This window comes from Pleurodeles waltl, chromosome 4_1 (genome assembly GCF_031143425.1).
Source record: "Pleurodeles waltl isolate 20211129_DDA chromosome 4_1, aPleWal1.hap1.20221129, whole genome shotgun sequence".
In the NCBI taxonomy this organism is placed as follows: domain Eukaryota; kingdom Metazoa; phylum Chordata; class Amphibia; order Caudata; family Salamandridae; genus Pleurodeles; species Pleurodeles waltl.
The window spans coordinates 38935650-38953730 of NC_090442.1; the positions used below are offsets into that span (position 1 = coordinate 38935650).

The following is an 18081-nucleotide window of genomic DNA, read 5'->3' on the forward strand; positions in this document are numbered from 1 at the left end:
CTCAATCTGCAAGAGACCAGTCCTTGACAGATTACACAATTGGGGCAACAGCAAAGGCAGCAATTGTGTCAATCCTTTATGATTCTTCTCCAGTACTATATTTTTTCTGAGGGACAATTTGCATTATTCCTGGAGAAAATCATAGAGCTTCTACGCATGCATAGTTTCTGCTTTCTGCACGCACACACTCCCTGCACTGCATCTACCCACAGTTCTGTTAAGAATGATTGTGCCGTGTCATATTGTTGTATACGTATTGCATATCCGTGGTGTTTATGAAGAGGTACTTTGGTATGGCAGAAAGACAGAAAAGTAGCAATGCTGAAGGCATAACTTGACTGATTGTGCAGTTTGCATTGGGCTTTCTTAATGAGTGAGAGTGAAAGGAGTATTGTAAGAGTGTGTTTCCAGTTTGTATGTAAAGATAATTTGGGTGCTGTGAGAAAAGACTCAACCACAAAGAGACTCGAACCCTCAATCTTCTGATCCAAAGTCAGACGTCTTACGCATTAGGCCACATGGTCACTAACTGCAATATGTTTGGGTGTTTAGGGTTAGGTGGTATGATTGGATGTGGAACATATCAATTACAGGTGCGCAGGACAGGATCCCATACCGTTCTTCATCTTCTTTCCATCAAAGGAGTTTTTTCAAACAATATCTAGATAATTTCCAAAGTTTCATATCTTATGATGTGCTTTTTTGCCGTTAATCCTCCTTTCTTCTTTTATTGAATACTCTGTTTTATGCTGCAATGGTATTTTTGGATTATTTGAAAAGACAATGAAACTGCTTTGACAGTAGTTCAGACTTCCCATTTCTTGACTTGCTAATTTGCTCCCTGAATTAGCTTATACAAGTGACATGAACAGGGCCTTGACCTAAGCACGTACCTGAAAGCCTGTCACCACCTCTAGAAATAAAATTCACAGCAGCTCAAAACAATCATTTTGAAAGAGATTATTTCAAGTGAGTCCAAGTTTAATTTCAATAAAGAAAGCTGTATAAAATGACACGCTGCACATTTGGGTAACCAGCATGACTCTTTTCAGTGAAGAAGTGGAATGGTTCTGTTGCAATATACTATCACCCTGGCAAGCTGCTACGAGGAAGAGTAAACAATATGATTAGGTTTCAGCAAAAATGTATTAGTTCAGGGTGTGCACCTCAGATAGACTTAAACTTACACACCCTGGTCTGTGAGAGTAGTGCCCTATCCATTGCGGCATTGAGGGTAATCTGCAAGACAGAGTTCCAAAATCATCCTTTCATCTCAGTTCATGGCCACATACAGTATTTCTGCAGTCATTTGTTTCACTTTTCTGTCTTTAATTAATCTGACCATTTTAAACCTCCGGCACCCACCACTTCAATCTTACCGTTTTTGTGCTATCATAGGGCCTTGGAACTTTTGGCAAGTGGACAGAAGCAGTCAGAGAACCACATCACAATACATACTCCTTTGCCTGATACCTTTCACAACAAACTGCTCTTGGAAAAAGACGTTAACCGGTCCTTGCTCTCAGACAGACACAGAAAGCCTATCACCACCTCTACGAACATATTTCAATCAAACCAATATATATCATTCTACAATTTTGCCTCTGTATCAATATAACTACAACTAGAGACAGAAAGGAATTTAAAAAACAATCTGCCCATTTGAATAACCAGCAGAGTTTTAAGGACGTACAAATTGGAATGTGACAATTTCAGAGTTCCTCATTCATAAGAAGTCTGTGAGATAGTATCTCAGAAAGATCTCAAGTTTATAGCAAAAATGGTTGTAAGGGTGATTTATACCACACAATTGCAACTAGGTGCCTCAATCTGCAAGAGACCAGTCCTTGACAGATTACACAATTGGGGCAACAGCAAAGGCAGCTATTGTGTCAATCCTTTATGATTCTTCTCCAGTACTATATTTTTTCTGAGGGAGAATTTGCATTATTCCTGGAGAAAATCATAGAGCTTCTACGCATGCATAGTTTCTGCTTTCTGCACGCACACACTCCCTGCACTGCATCTACCCACAGTTCTGTTAAGAATGATTGTGCGTGTCATATTGTTGTATACGTATTGCATATCTGTCGTGTTTATGAAGAGGTACTTTGATATGGCAGAAAGACAGAAAAGTAGCAATGCTGAAGGCATAACATGACTGATTGTGCAGTTTGCATTGGGCTTTCTTAATGAGTGAGAGTGAAAGGAGTATTGTAAGAGTGTGTTTACAGTTTGTATGTAAAGATAATTTGGGTGCTGTGAGAAAAAGACTCAACCACGAAGGGACTCGAACCTTCAATCTTCTGTTTCGAAGTCAGACGCCTTATCCATTAGGCCACATGGTCACTGACTGCCATATGTTTGGGTGTTTAGGGTTAGGTGGTATAAATGGATGTGGAACAAATCAATTACAGGTGCGCAGGACAGGATCCCATACCGTTCTTCATCTTCTTTCCATCAAAGGAGTTTTTTCAAACAATATCTAGATAATTTCCAAAGTTTCATATCTTATGATGTGCTTTTTTGCTGTTAATCCTCCTTTCTTCTTTTATTGAATACTCTATTTTATGCTGCAATGGTATTTTTGGATTATTTGAAAAGAGAATGAAACTGCTTTGACAGTAGTTCAGACTTCCCATTTATTGACTTGCTAATTTGCTCCCTGAATTAGCTTATACAAGTGACATGAACAGGGCCTTGACCTAAGCACGTACCTGAAAGGCTGTCACCACCTCTAGAAATAAAATTCACAGCAGCTCAAAACATTCATTTTGAAAGAGAATATTTCAAGTGAGTCCAAGTTTAATTTCAATAAAGAAAGTTGTATAAAATGACACGCTGCACATTTGGGTAACCAGCATGACTCTTTTCAGTGAAGAAGTGGAATGGTTCTGTTGCAATATACTATCACCCTGGCAAGCTGCTACGAGGAAGAGTAAACAATATGATTAGGTTTCAGCAAAAATGTATTAGTTCAGGGTGTGCACCTCAGATAGACTTAAACTTACACACCCTGGTTTGTGAGAGTAGTGCCCTATCCATTGCGGCATTGAGGGTAATCTGCAAGACAGAGTTCCAAAATCATCCTTTCATCTCAGTTCATGGCCACATACAGTATTTCTGCAGTCATTCGTTTCACTTTTCTGTCTTTAATTAAACTGACCATTTTAAACCTCCGGCACCCACCACTTCAATCTTACAGTTTTTGTGCTATCATAGGGCCTTGGAACTTTTGGCAAGTGGACAGAAGCAGTCAGAGAACCACATCACAATACATACTCCTTTGCCTGATACCTTTCACAACAAATTGCTCTTGGAAAAAGACGTTAACCAGTCCTTGCTCTCAGACAGACACAGAAAGCCTACCACCACCTCTACGAACATATTTCAATCAAACCAATATATATAATTCAACAATTATGCCTCTGTATCAAAATAACTACAACTCGAGACAGAAAAGAATTTAAAAAACAATCTGCCCATTTAAATAACCAGCAGAGTTTTAAGGACGTACAAATTGGAATGTGACAATTTCAGAGTTCCTCATTCATAAGAAGTCTGTGAGATAGTATCTCAGAAAGATCTCAAGTTTATAGCAAAAATGGTTGTAAGGGTGATTTATACCACACAATCGCAACTAGGTGCCTCAATCTGCAAGAGACCAGTCCTTGACAGATTACACAACTGGGGCAACAGCAAAGGCAGCAATTGTGTCAATCCTTTATGATTCTTCTCTAGTACTATACTTTTTCTGAGGGACAATTTGCATTATTCCTGGAGAAAATCATAGAGCTTCTACCCATGCATAGTTTCTGCTTTCTGCACGCACACACTCCCTGCAATGAATCTACCCACAGTTCTGTTCAGAATGATTGCGCCATGTCATATTGTTGTATACGTATTGCATATCCGTGGCATTTATGAAGAGGTACTTTGGTATGGCAGAAAGACAGAAAAGTAGCAATGCTGATGGCATAACGTGACTGATTGTGCAGTTTGCATTGGGCTTTCTTAATGAGTGAGAGTGAAAGGAGTATTGTAAGAGTGTGTTTCCAGTTTGTATGTAAAGATAAGTTGGGTGCTGTGAGAAAAAGACTCAACCATGAAGGGACTCGAACCCTCAATCTTCTGATCCGAAGTCAGACGCCTTATCCATTAGGCCACATGGTCACTGACTGCAATATGTTTGGGTCTTTAGGGTTAGGTGGTATGAATGGATGTGGAACATATCAATTACAGGTGCGCAGGACAGGATCCCATACCGTTCTTCATCTTCTTTCCATCAAAGGAGTTTTTTCAAACAATATCTAGATAATTTCCAAAGTTTCATATCTTATGCTGTGCTTTTTTGCCGTTAATCCTCCTTTCTTCTTTTATTGAATACTCTGTTTTATGCTGCAATGGTATTTTTGGATTATTTGAAAAGAGAATGAAACTGCTTTGACAGTAGTTCAGACTTCCCATTTCTTGACTTGCTAATTTGCTCCCTGAATTAGCTTATACAAGTGACATGAACAGGGCCTTGACCTAAGCACGTACCTGAAAGCCTGTCACCACCTCTAGAAATAAAATTCACAGCAGCTCAAAACATTCATTTTGAAAGAGAATATTTGAAGTGACTCCAAGTTTAATTTCAATAAAGAAAGCTGTATAAAATGACACGCTGCACATTTGGGTAACCAGCATGACTCTTTTCAGTGAAGAAGTGGAATGGTTCTGTTGAATATACTATCACCCTGGCAAGCTGCTATGAGGAAGAGTAAACAATATGATTAGGTTTCAGCAAAAATGTATTAGTTCAGGGTGTGCACCTCAGATAGACTTAAACTTACACACCCTGGTCTGTGAGAGTAGTGCCCTATCCATTGCGGCATTGAGGGTAATCTGCAAGACAGAGTTCCAAAATCATCCTTTCATCTCAGTTCATGGCCACATACAGTATTTCTGCAGTCATTCGTTTCACTTTTCTGTCTTTAATTAAACTGACCATTTTAAACCTCCGGCACCCACCACTTCAATCTTACAGTTTCTGTGCTATCATAGGGCCTTGGAACTTTTGGCAAGTGGACAGAAGCAGTCAGAGAACCACATCACAATACATACTCCTTTGCCTGATACCTTTCACAACAAACTGCTCTTGGAAAAAGACGTTAACCGGTTCTTGCTCTCAGACAGACACAGAAAGCCTATCACCACCTCTACGAACATATTTCAATCAAACCAATATATATCATTCAACAATTATGCCTCTGTATCAATATAACTACAACTCGAGACAGAAAGGAATTTAAAAAACAATCTGCCCATTTGAATAACCAGCATAGTTTTAAGGACGTACAAATTGGAATGTGACAATTTCAGAGTTCCTCATTCATAAGAAGTCTGTGAGATAGTATCTCAGAAAGATCTCAAGTTTATAGCAAAAATGGTTGCAAGGGTGATTTTTACCACACAATTGCAACTATGTGCCTCAATCTGCAAGAGACCAGTCCTTGACAGATTACACAACTGGGGCAACAGCAAAGGCAGCAATTGTGTCAATCGTTTATGATTCTTCTCTAGTACTATACTTTTTCTGAGGGACAATTTGCATTATTCCTGGAGAAAATCATAGAGCTTCTACCCATGCATAGTTTCTGCTTTCTGCACGCACACACTCCCTGCACTGAGTCTACCCACAGTTCTGTTCGGAATGATTGTGCCATGACATATTGTTGTATACGTATTGCATATCCGTGGCATTTATGAAGAGGTACTTTGGTATGGCAGAAAGACAGAAAAGTAGCAATGCTGAAGGTATAACATGACTGATTGTGCAGTTTGCATTGGGCTTTCTTAATGAGTGAGAGTGAAATGATTATTGTAAGAGTGTATTTCCAGTTTGTATGTAAAGATAAGTTGGGTGCTGTGACAAAAAGACTCAACCATGAAGGGACGCGAACCCTCAATCTTCTGATCCAAAGTCAGACGCCTTATCCATTAGGCCACATGGTCACTGACTGCAATATGTTTGGGTGTTTAGGGTTAGGTGGTATGAATGGATGTGGAACATATCAATTACAGGTGCGCAGGACAGGATCCCATACCGTTCTTTATCTTCTTTCCATCAAAGGAGTTTTTTCAAACAATATCTAGATAATTTCCAAAGTTTCATATCTTATGATGTGCTTTTTTGCCGTTAATCCTCTTTCTTCTTTTATTGAATACTCTGTTTTATGCTGCAATGGTATTTTTGGATTATTTGAAAAGAGAATGAAACTGCTTTGACAGTAGTTCAGACTTCCCATTTATTGACTTGCTAATTTGCTCCCTGAATTAGCTTATACAAGTGACATGAACAGGGCCTTGACCTAAGCACGTACCTGAAAGGCTGTCACCACCTCTGGAAATAAAATTCACAGCAGCTCAAAACATTCATTTTGAAAGAGAATATTTCAAGTGAGTCCAAGTTTAATTTCAATAAAGAAAGCTATATAAAATGACACGCTGCACATTTGGGTAACCAACATGACACTTTTCAGTGAAGAAGTGGAATGGTTCTGTTGCAATATACTATCACCCTGGCAAGCTGCTACAAGGAAGAGTAAACAATATGATTAAGTTTCAGCAAAAATGTATTAGTTCAGGGTGTGCACCTCAGATAGACTTAAACTTACACACCCTGGTCTGTGAGAGTAGTGCCCTATCCATTGCGGCATTGAGGGTAATCTGCAAGACAGAGTTCCAAAATCATCCTTTCATCTCAGTTCATGGCTACATACAGTATTTCTGCAGTCATTCGTTTCACTTTTCTGTCTTTAATTAAACTGACCATTTTAAACCTCCGGCACCCACCACTTCAATCTTACCGTTTTTGTGCTATCATAGGGCCTTGGAACTTTTGGCAAGTGGACAGAAGCAGTCAGAGAACCACATCACAATACATACTCCTTTTCCTGATACCTTTCACAACAAACTGCTCTTGGAAAAAGACATTAACCGGTTCTTGCTCTCAGACAGACACAGAAAGCCTATCACCACCTCTACGAACATATTTCAATCAAACCAATATATATCATTCAACAATTATGCCTCTGTATCAATATAACTACAACTCGAGACAGAAAGGAATTTAAAAAACAATCTGCCCTTTTGAATAACCAGCATAATTTTAAGGATGTACAAATTGGAATGTGACAATTTCAGAGTTCCTCATTCATAAGAAGTCTGTGAGATAGTATCTCAGAAAGATCTCAAGTTTATAGCAAAAATGGTTGTAAGGGTGATTTTTACCACACAATTGCAACTAGGTGCCTCAATCTGCAAGAGACCAGTCCTTGACAGATTACACAACTGGGGCAACAGCAAAGGCAGCAATTGTGTCAATCGTTTATGATTCTTCTCTAGTACTATACTTTTTCAGAGGGAAAATTTGCATTATTCCTGGAGAAAATCATAGAGCTTCTACCCATGCATAGTTTCTGCTTTCTGCACGCACACACTCCCTGCACTGAGTCTACCCACAGTTCTGTTCGGAATGATTGTGCCATGACATATTGTTGTATACGTATTGCATATCCGTGGCATTTATGAAGAGGTACTTTGGTATGGCAGAAAGACAGAAAAGTAGCAATGCTGATGGCATAACGTGACTGATTGTGCAGTTTGCATTGGGCTTTCTTAATGAGTGAGAGTGAAATTAGTATTGTAAGAGTGTATTTCCAGTTTGTATGTAAAGATAAGTTGGGTGCTGTGACAAAAAGACTTAACCATAAAGGGACTCAAACCCTCAATCTTCTGATCCGAAGTCAGACGCCTTATCCATTAGGCCACATGGTCACTGACTGCAATATGTTTGGGTGTTTAGGGTTAGGTGGTATGAATGGATGTGGAACATATCAATTACAGGTGCGCAGGACAGGATCCCATACCGTTCTTCATCTTCTTTCCATCAAAGGAGTTTTTTCAAACAATCTCTAGATAATTTCCAAAGTTTCATATCTTATGATGTGCTTTTTTGCCGTTAATCCTCCTTCTTCTTTTATTGAATACTCTGTTTTATGCTGCAATGGTATTTTTGGATTATTTGAAAAGAGAATGAAACTGCTTTAATAGTAGTTCAGACTTCCCATTTCTTGACTTGCTAATTTGCTCCCTGAATTAGCTTATACAAGTGACATGAACAGGGCCTTGACCTAAGCACGTACCTGAAAGCCTGTCACCACCTCTAGAAATAAAATTCACAGCAGCTCAAAACATTAATTTTGAAAGAGAATATTTCAAGTGAGTCCAAGTTTAATTTCAATAAAGAAAGCTGTATAAAATGACACGCTGCACATTTGGGTAACCAGCATGACTCTTTTCAGTGAAGAAGTGGAATGGTTCTGTTGCAATATACTATCACCCTGGCAAGCTGCTACGAGGAAGAGTAAACAATATGATTAGGGTTTCAGCAAAAATGTATTAGTTCAGGGTGTGCACCTCAGATAGACTTAAACTTTCACACCCTGGTCTGTGAGAGTAGTGCTCTATCCATTGCGCATTGAGGGTAATCTGCAAGACAGAGTTCCAAAATCATCCTTTCATCTCAGTTCATGGCCACATACAGTATTTCTGCAGTCATTCGTTTCACTTTTCTGTCTTTAATTAAACTGACCATTTTAAACCTCCGGCACCCACCACTTCAATCTTACCGTTTTTGTGCCATCATAGGGCCTTGGAACTTTTGGCAAGTGGACAGAAGCAGTCAGAGAACCACATCACAATACATACTCCTTTGCCTGATACCTTTCACAACAAATTGCTCTTGGAAAAAGACGTTAACCGGTCCTTTCTCTCAGACAGACACAGAAAGCCTATCACCACCTCTACGAACATATTTCAATCAAACCAATATATATCATTCAACAATTATGCCTCTGTATCAATATAACTACAACTCGAGACAGAAAGGAATTTAAAAAACAATCTGCCCATTTGAATAACCAGCAGAGTTTTAAGGACGTACAAATTGGAATGTGACAATTTCAGAGTTCTTCATTCAAAAGAAGTATGTGAGATAGTATCTCAGAAAGATCTCAAGTTTATAGCAAAAATGGTTGCAAGGGTGATTTTTACCACACAATTGCAACTAGGTGCCTCAATCTGCAAGAGACCAGTCCTTGACAGATTACACAACTGGGGCAACAGCAAAGGCAGCAATTGTGTCAATCGTTTATGATTCTTCTCTAGTACTATACTTTTTCTGAGGGACAATTTGCATTATTCCTGGAGAAAATCATAGAGCTTCTACCCATGCATAGTTTCTGCTTTCTGCACGCACACACTCCCTGCACTGAGTCTACCCACAGTTCTGTTCGGAATGATTGTGCCATGACATATTGTTGTATACGTATTGCATATCCGTGGCATTTATGAAGAGGTACTTTGGTATGGCAGAAAGACAGAAAAGTAGCAATGCTGAAGGTATAACATGACTGATTGTGCAGTTTGCATTGGGCTTTCTTAATGAGTGAGAGTGAAATGATTATTGTAAGAGTGTATTTCCAGTTTGTATGTAAAGATAAGTTGGGTGCTGTGACAAAAAGACTCAACCATGAAGGGACGCGAACCCTCAATCTTCTGATCCGAAGTCAGACGCCTTATCCATTAGGCCACATGGTCACTGACTGCAATATGTTTGGGTGTTTAGGGTTAGGTGGTATGAATGGATGTGGAACATATCAATTACAGGTGCGCAGGACAGGATCCCATACCGTTCTTTATCTTCTTTCCATCAAAGGAGTTTTTTCAAACAATATCTAGATAATTTCCAAAGTTTCATATCTTATGATGTGCTTTTTTGCCGTTAATCCTCTTTCTTCTTTTATTGAATACTCTGTTTTATGCTGCAATGGTATTTTTGGATTATTTGAAAAGAGAATGAAACTGCTTTGACAGTAGTTCAGACTTCCCATTTATTGACTTGCTAATTTGCTCCCTGAATTAGCTTATACAAGTGACATGAACAGGGCCTTGACCTAAGCACGTACCTGAAAGGCTGTCACCACCTCTGGAAATAAAATTCACAGCAGCTCAAAACATTCATTTTGAAAGAGAATATTTCAAGTGAGTCCAAGTTTAATTTCAATAAAGAAAGCTATATAAAATGACACGCTGCACATTTGGGTAACCAACATGACACTTTTCAGTGAAGAAGTGGAATGGTTCTGTTGCAATATACTATCACCCTGGCAAGCTGCTACGAGGAAGAGTAAACAATATGATTAAGTTTCAGCAAAAATGTATTAGTTCAGGGTGTGCACCACAGATAGACTTAAACTTACACACCCTGGTCTGTGAGAGTAGTGCCCTATCCATTGCGGCATTGAGGGTAATCTGCAAGACAGAGTTCCAAAATCATCCTTTCATCTCAGTTCATGGCTACATACAGTATTTCTGCAGTCATTCGTTTCACTTTTCTGTCTTTAATTAAACTGACCATTTTAAACCTCCGGCACCCACCACTTCAATCTTACCGTTTTTGTGCTATCATAGGGCCTTGGAACTTTTGGCAAGTGGACAGAAGCAGTCAGAGAACCACATCACAATACATACTCCTTTTCCTGATACCTTTCACAACAAACTGCTCTTGGAAAAAGACATTAACCGGTTCTTGCTCTCAGACAGACACAGAAAGCCTATCACCACTTCTACGAACATATTTCAATCAAACCAATATATATCATTCAACAATTATGCCTCTGTATCAATATAACTACAACTCGAGACAGAAAGGAATTTAAAAAACAATCTGCCCTTTTGAATAACCAGCATAATTTTAAGGACGTACAAATTGGAATGTGACAATTTCAGAGTTCCTCATTCATAAGAAGTCTGTGAGATAGTATCTCAGAAAGATCTCAAGTTTATAGCAAAAATGGTTGTAAGGGTGATTTTTACCACACAATTGCAACTAGGTGCCTCAATCTGCAAGAGACCAGTCCTTGACAGATTACACAACTGGGGCAACAGCAAAGGCAGCAATTGTGTCAATCGTTTATGATTCTTCTCTAGTACTATACTTTTTCAGAGGGAAAATTTGCATTATTCCTGGAGAAAATCATAGAGCTTCTACCCATGCATAGTTTCTGCTTTCTGCACGCACACACTCCCTGCACTGAGTCTACCCACAGTTCTGTTCGGAATGATTGTGCCATGACATATTGTTGTATACGTATTGCATATCCGTGGCATTTATGAAGAGGTACTTTGGTATGGCAGAAAGACAGAAAAGTAGCAATGCTGATGGCATAACGTGACTGATTGTGCAGTTTGCATTGGGCTTTCTTAATGAGTGAGAGTGAAATTAGTATTGTAAGAGTGTATTTCCAGTTTGTATGTAAAGATAAGTTGGGTGCTGTGACAAAAAGACTTAACCATAAAGGGACTCAAACCCTCAATCTTCTGATCCGAAGTCAGACGCCTTATCCATTAGGCCACATGGTCACTGACTGCAATATGTTTGGGTGTTTAGGGTTAGGTGGTATGAATGGATGTGGAACATATCAATTACAGGTGCGCAGGACAGGATCCCATACCGTTCTTCATCTTCTTTCCATCAAAGGAGTTTTTTCAAACAATCTCTAGATAATTTCCAAAGTTTCATATCTTATGATGTGCTTTTTTGCCGTTAATCCTCCTTCTTCTTTTATTGAATACTCTGTTTTATGCTGCAATGGTATTTTTGGATTATTTGAAAAGAGAATGAAACTGCTTTAATAGTAGTTCAGACTTCCCATTTCTTGACTTGCTAATTTGCTCCCTGAATTAGCTTATACAAGTGACATGAACAGGGCCTTGACCTAAGCACATACCTGAAAGCCTGTCACCACCTCTAGAAATAAAATTCACAGCAGCTCAAAACATTAATTTTGAAAGAGAATATTTCAAGTGAGTCCAAGTTTAATTTCAATAAAGAAAGCTGTATAAAATGACACGCTGCACATTTGGGTAACCAGCATGACTCTTTTCAGTGAAGAAGTGGAATGGTTCTGTTGCAATATACTATCACCCTGGCAAGCTGCTACGAGGAAGAGTAAACAATATGATTAGGGTTTCAGCAAAAATGTATTAGTTCAGGGTGTGCACCTCAGATAGACTTAAACTTTCACACCCTGGTCTGTGAGAGTAGTGCTCTATCCATTGCGCATTGAGGGTAATCTGCAAGACAGAGTTCCAAAATCATCCTTTCATCTCAGTTCATGGCCACATACAGTATTTCTGCAGTCATTCGTTTCACTTTTCTGTCTTTAATTAAACTGACCATTTTAAACCTCCGGCACCCACCACTTCAATCTTACCGTTTTTGTGCCATCATAGGGCCTTGGAACTTTTGGCAAGTGGACAGAAGCAGTCAGAGAACCACATCACAATACATACTCCTTTGCCTGATACCTTTCACAACAAATTGCTCTTGGAAAAAGACGTTAACCGGTCCTTTCTCTCAGACAGACACAGAAAGCCTATCACCACCTCTACGAACATATTTCAATCAAACCAATATATATCATTCAACAATTATGCCTCTGTATCAATATAACTACAACTCGAGACAGAAAGGAATTTAAAAAACAATCTGCCCATTTGAATAACCAGCAGAGTTTTAAGGACGTACAAATTGGAATGTGACAATTTCAGAGTTCTTCATTCAAAAGAAGTATGTGAGATAGTATCTCAGAAAGATCTCAAGTTTATAGCAAAAATGGTTGCAAGGGTGATTTTTACCACACAATTGCAACTAGGTGCCTCAATCTGCAAGAGACCAGTCCTTGACAGATTACACAACTGGGGCAACAGCAAAGGCAGCAATTGTGTCAATCGTTTATGATTCTTCTCTAGTACTATACTTTTTCTGAGGGACAATTTGCATTATTCCTGGAGAAAATCATAGAGCTTCTACCCATGCATAGTTTCTGCTTTCTGCACGCACACACTCCCTGCACTGAGTCTACCCACAGTTCTGTTCGGAATGATTGTGCCATGACATATTGTTGTATACGTATTGCATATCCGTGGCATTTATGAAGAGGTACTTTGGTATGGCAGAAAGACAGAAAAGTAGCAATGCTGAAGGTATAACATGACTGATTGTGCAGTTTGCATTGGGCTTTCTTAATGAGTGAGAGTGAAATGATTATTGTAAGAGTGTATTTCCAGTTTGTATGTAAAGATAAGTTGGGTGCTGTGACAAAAAGACTCAACCATGAAGGGACGCGAACCCTCAATCTTCTGATCCGAAGTCAGACGCCTTATCCATTAGGCCACATGGTCACTGACTGCAATATGTTTGGGTGTTTAGGGTTAGGTGGTATGAATGGATGTGGAACATATCAATTACAGGTGCGCAGGACAGGATCCCATACCGTTCTTTATCTTCTTTCCATCAAAGGAGTTTTTTCAAACAATATCTAGATAATTTCCAAAGTTTCATATCTTATGATGTGCTTTTTTGCCGTTAATCCTCCTTCTTCTTTTATTGAATACTCTGTTTTATGCTGCAATGGTATTTTTGGATTATTTGAAAAGAGAATGAAACTGCTTTGACAGTAGTTCAGACTTCCCATTTATTGACTTGCTAATTTGCTCCCTGAATTAGCTTATACAAGTGACATGAACAGGGCCTTGACCTAAGCACGTACCTGAAAGGCTGTCACCACCTCTGGAAATAAAATTCACAGCAGCTCAAAACATTCATTTTGAAAGAGAATATTTCAAGTGAGTCCAAGTTTAATTTCAATAAAGAAAGCTGTATAAAATGACACGCTGCACATTTGGGTAACCAACATGACACTTTTCAGTGAAGAAGTGGAATGGTTCTGTTGCAATATACTATCACCCTGGCAAGCTGCTACGAGGAAGAGTAAACAATATGATTAGGTTTCAGCAAAAATGTATTAGTTCAGGGTGTGCACCTCAGATAGACTTAAACTTACACACCCTGGTCTGTGAGAGTAGTGCCCTATCCATTGCGGCATTGAGGGTAATCTGCAAGACAGAGTTCCAAAATCATCCTTTCATCTCAGTTCATGGCTACATACAGTATTTCTGCAGTCATTCGTTTCACTTTTCTGTCTTTAATTAAACTGACCATTTTAAACCTCCGGCACCCACCACTTCAATCTTACCGTTTTTGTGCTATCATAGGGCCTTGGAACTTTTGGCAAGTGGACAGAAGCAGTCAGAGAACCACATCACAATACATACTCCTTTGCCTGATACCTTTCACAACAAACTGCTCTTGGAAAAAGACATTAACCGGTTCTTGCTCTCAGACAGACACAGAAAGCCTATCACCACCTCTACGAACATATTTCAATCAAACCAATATATATCATTCAACAATTATGCCTCTGTATCAATATAACTACAACTCGAGACAGAAAGGAATTTAAAAAACAATCTGCCCTTTTGAATAACCAGCATAATTTTAAGGACGTACAAATTGGAATGTGACAATTTCAGAGTTCTTCATTCAAAAGAAGTCTGTGAGATAGTATCTCAGAAAGATCTCAAGTTTATAGCAAAAATGGTTGTAAGGGTGATTTTTACCACACAATTGCAACTAGGTGCCTCAATCTGCAAGAGACCAGTCCTTGACAGATTACACAACTGGGGCAACAGCAAAGGCAGCAATTGTGTCAATCGTTTATGATTCTTCTCTAGTACTATACTTTTTCTGAGGGACAATTTGCATTATTCCTGGAGAAAATCATAGAGCTTCTACCCATGCATAGTTTCTGCTTTCTGCACGCACACACTCCCTGCACTGAGTCTACCCACAGTTCTGTTCGGAATGATTGTGCCATGACATATTGTTGTATACGTATTGCATATCCGTGGCATTTATGAAGAGGTACTTTGGTATGGCAGAAAGACAGAAAAGTAGCAATGCTGATGGCATAACGTGACTGATTGTGCAGTTTGCATTGGGCTTTCTTAATGAGTGAGAGTGAAATGAGTATTGTAAGAGTGTATTTCCAGTTTGTATGTAAAGATAAGTTGGGTGCTGTGACAAAAAGACTCAACCATAAAGGGACTCAAACCCTCAATCTTCTGATCCGAAGTCAGACGCCTTATCCATTAGGCCACATGGTCACTGACTGCAATATGTTTGGGTGTTTAGGGTTAGGTGGTATGAATGGATGTGGAACATATCAATTACAGGTGCGCAGGACAGGATCCCATACCGTTCTTCATCTTCTTTCCATCAAAGGAGTTTTTTCAAACAATCTCTAGATAATTTCCAAAGTTTCATATCTTATGATGTGCTTTTTTGCCGTTAATCCTCCTTCTTCTTTTATTGAATACTCTGTTTTATGCTGCAATGGTATTTTTGGATTATTTGAAAAGAGAATGAAACTGCTTTAATAGTAGTTCAGACTTCCCATTTCTTGACTTGCTAATTTGCTCCCTGAATTAGCTTATACAAGTGACATGAACAGGGCCTTGACCTAAGCACGTACCTGAAAGCCTGTCACCACCTCTAGAAATAAAATTCACAGCAGCTCAAAACATTAATTTTGAAAGAGAATATTTCAAGTGAGTCCAAGTTTAATTTCAATAAAGAAAGCTGTATAAAATGACACGCTGCACATTTGGGTAACCAGCATTACTCTTTTCAGTGAAGAAGTGGAATGGTTCTGTTGCAATATACTATCACCCTGGCAAGCTGCTACGAGGAAGAGTAAACAATATGATTAGGGTTTCAGCAAAAATGTATTAGTTCAGGGTGTGCACCTCAGATAGACTTAAACTTTCACACCCTGGTCTGTGAGAGTAGTCCTCTATCCATTGCGCATTGAGGGTAATCTGCAAGACGGAGTTCCAAAATCATCCTTTCATCTCAGTTCATGGCCACATACAGTATTTCTGCAGTCATTCGTTTCACTTTTCTGTCTTTAATTAAACTGACCATTTTAAACCTCCGGCACCCACCACTTCAATCTTACCGTTTTTGTGCTATCATAGGGCCTTGGAACTTTTGGCAAGTGGACAGAAGCAGTCAGAGAACCACATCACAATACATACTCCTTTGCCTGATACCTTTCACAACAAATTGCTCTTGGAAAAAGACGTTAACCGGTCCTTGCTCTCAGACAGACACAGAAAGCCTATCACCACCTCTACGAACATATTTCAATCAAACCAATATATATCATTCAACAATTATGCCTCTGTATCAATATAACTACAACTCGAGACAGAAAGGAATTTAAAAAACAATCTGCCCATTTGAATAACCAGCAGAGTTTTAAGGACGTACAAATTGGAATGTGACAATTTCAGAGTTCTTCATTCAAAAGAAGTATGTGAGATAGTATCTCAGAAAGATCTCAAGTTTATAGCAAAAATGGTTGTAAGGGTGATTTATACCACACAATTGCAACTAGGTGCCTCAATCTGGAAGAGACAAGTCCTTGACAGATTACACAATTGGGGCAACAGCAAAGGCAGCAATTGTGTCAATCCTTTATGATTCTTATCCAGTACTATATTTTTTCTGAGGGACAATTTGCATTATTCCTGACGAAAATCATAGAGTTTCTACACATGCCTAGTTTCTGCTTTCTGCACGCACACACTCCCTGCACTGCATCTAACCACAGTTCTGTTAAGAATGATTGTGTTGTGTCATATTGTTGCATACGTATTGCATATCCGTGGCATTTATGAAGAGGTACTTTGGTATGGCAGAAAGACAGAAAAGTAGCAATGCTGAAGGCATAACGTGCCTGATTGTGCAGTTTGTATTGGGCTTTCTTAATGAGTGAGAGTGAAAGTGAAAGGAGTATTGTAAGAGTGTGCCTCCAGTTTGTATGTAAAGATAAGTTGGGTGCTGTGAGAGATAGACTCAACCACGAAGGGGCTCGAGCCCTCAATCTTCTGATCCGAAGTCAGATGCCTTATCCATTAGGCCACATGGTCACTAACTGCAGTATGTTTGGGTGTTTAGGGTTAGGTGGTATGAATGGATGTGGAACATATCAATTACAGGTGCGCAGGACAGGATCCCATACCGTTCTTCATCTTCTTTCCATCAAAGGAGTTTTTTCAAACAATATCTAGATAATTTCCTTATGATGTGCTTTTTTGCCGTTAATCCTCCTTTCTTCTTTTATTGAATACTCTGTTTTATGCTGCAATGGTATTTTTGGATTATTTGAAAAGAGAATGAAACTGCTTTGACAGTAGTTCAGACTTCCCATTTCCTGACTTGCTAATTTGCTCCCTGAATTAGCTTATACAAGTGACATGAACAGGGCCTTGACCTAAGCACGTACCTGAAAGCCTGTCACCACCTCTAGAAATAAAATAAACAGCAGCTCAAAACATTCATTTTGAAAGAGAATATTTCAAGTGAGTCCAAGTTTAATTTCAATAAAGAAAGCTGTTGCTGCACATTTGGGTAACCAGCATGACTCTTTTCAGTGAAGAAGTGGAATGGTTCTGTTGCAATATACTATCACCCTGGCAAGCTGCTACGAGGAAGAGTAAACAATATGATTAGGTTTCAACAAAAATGTATTAGTTCAGGGTGTGCACCTCAGATAGACTTAAACTTACACACCCTGGTCTGTGAGAGTAGTGCCCTATCCATTGCGGCATTGAGGGTAATCTGCAAGACAGAGTTCCAAAATCATCCTTTCATCTCAGTTCATGGCCACATACAGTATTTCTGAAGTCACTCGTTTCACTTTTCTGTCTTTAATTAAACTGACCATTTTAAACCTCCGGCACCCACCAGTTCAATCTTACAGTTTTTGTGCTATCATAGGGCCTTGGAACTTTTGGCAAGTGGACAGAAGCAGTCAGAGAACCACATCACAATACATACTCCTTTGCCTGATACCTTTCACAACAAACTGCTCTTGGAAAAAGACGTTAACCGGTTCTTGCTCTCAGACAGACACAGAAAGCCTATCACCACCTCTACGAACATATTTCAATCAAACCAATATATATCATTCAACAATTATGCCTCTGTATCAATATAACTACAACTCGAGACAGAAAGGAATTTAAAAAACAATCTGCCCATTTGAATAACCAGCAGAGTTT

The 18081-nt window shown here is 39.1% G+C and overlaps 4 non-coding genes across 4 annotated transcripts; all 4 read right to left on the reverse strand.

Annotated features, from left to right (window-relative positions):
- Positions 1 to 4100: 4100 nt before the first annotated feature.
- TRNAR-UCG (transfer RNA arginine (anticodon UCG)) lies at positions 4101 to 4173 on the reverse strand. The gene has a single exon. It is a non-coding gene; the product is annotated as a tRNA-Arg (tRNA).
- Positions 4174 to 7748: 3575 nt separating this feature from the next.
- TRNAR-UCG (transfer RNA arginine (anticodon UCG)) lies at positions 7749 to 7821 on the reverse strand. The gene has a single exon. It is a non-coding gene; the product is annotated as a tRNA-Arg (tRNA).
- Positions 7822 to 11396: 3575 nt separating this feature from the next.
- TRNAR-UCG (transfer RNA arginine (anticodon UCG)) lies at positions 11397 to 11469 on the reverse strand. The gene has a single exon. It is a non-coding gene; the product is annotated as a tRNA-Arg (tRNA).
- A 3575-nt stretch (positions 11470 to 15044) lies between these two features.
- TRNAR-UCG (transfer RNA arginine (anticodon UCG)) lies at positions 15045 to 15117 on the reverse strand. The gene has a single exon. It is a non-coding gene; the product is annotated as a tRNA-Arg (tRNA).
- Between the last annotated feature and the right edge of the window lie 2964 nt (positions 15118 to 18081).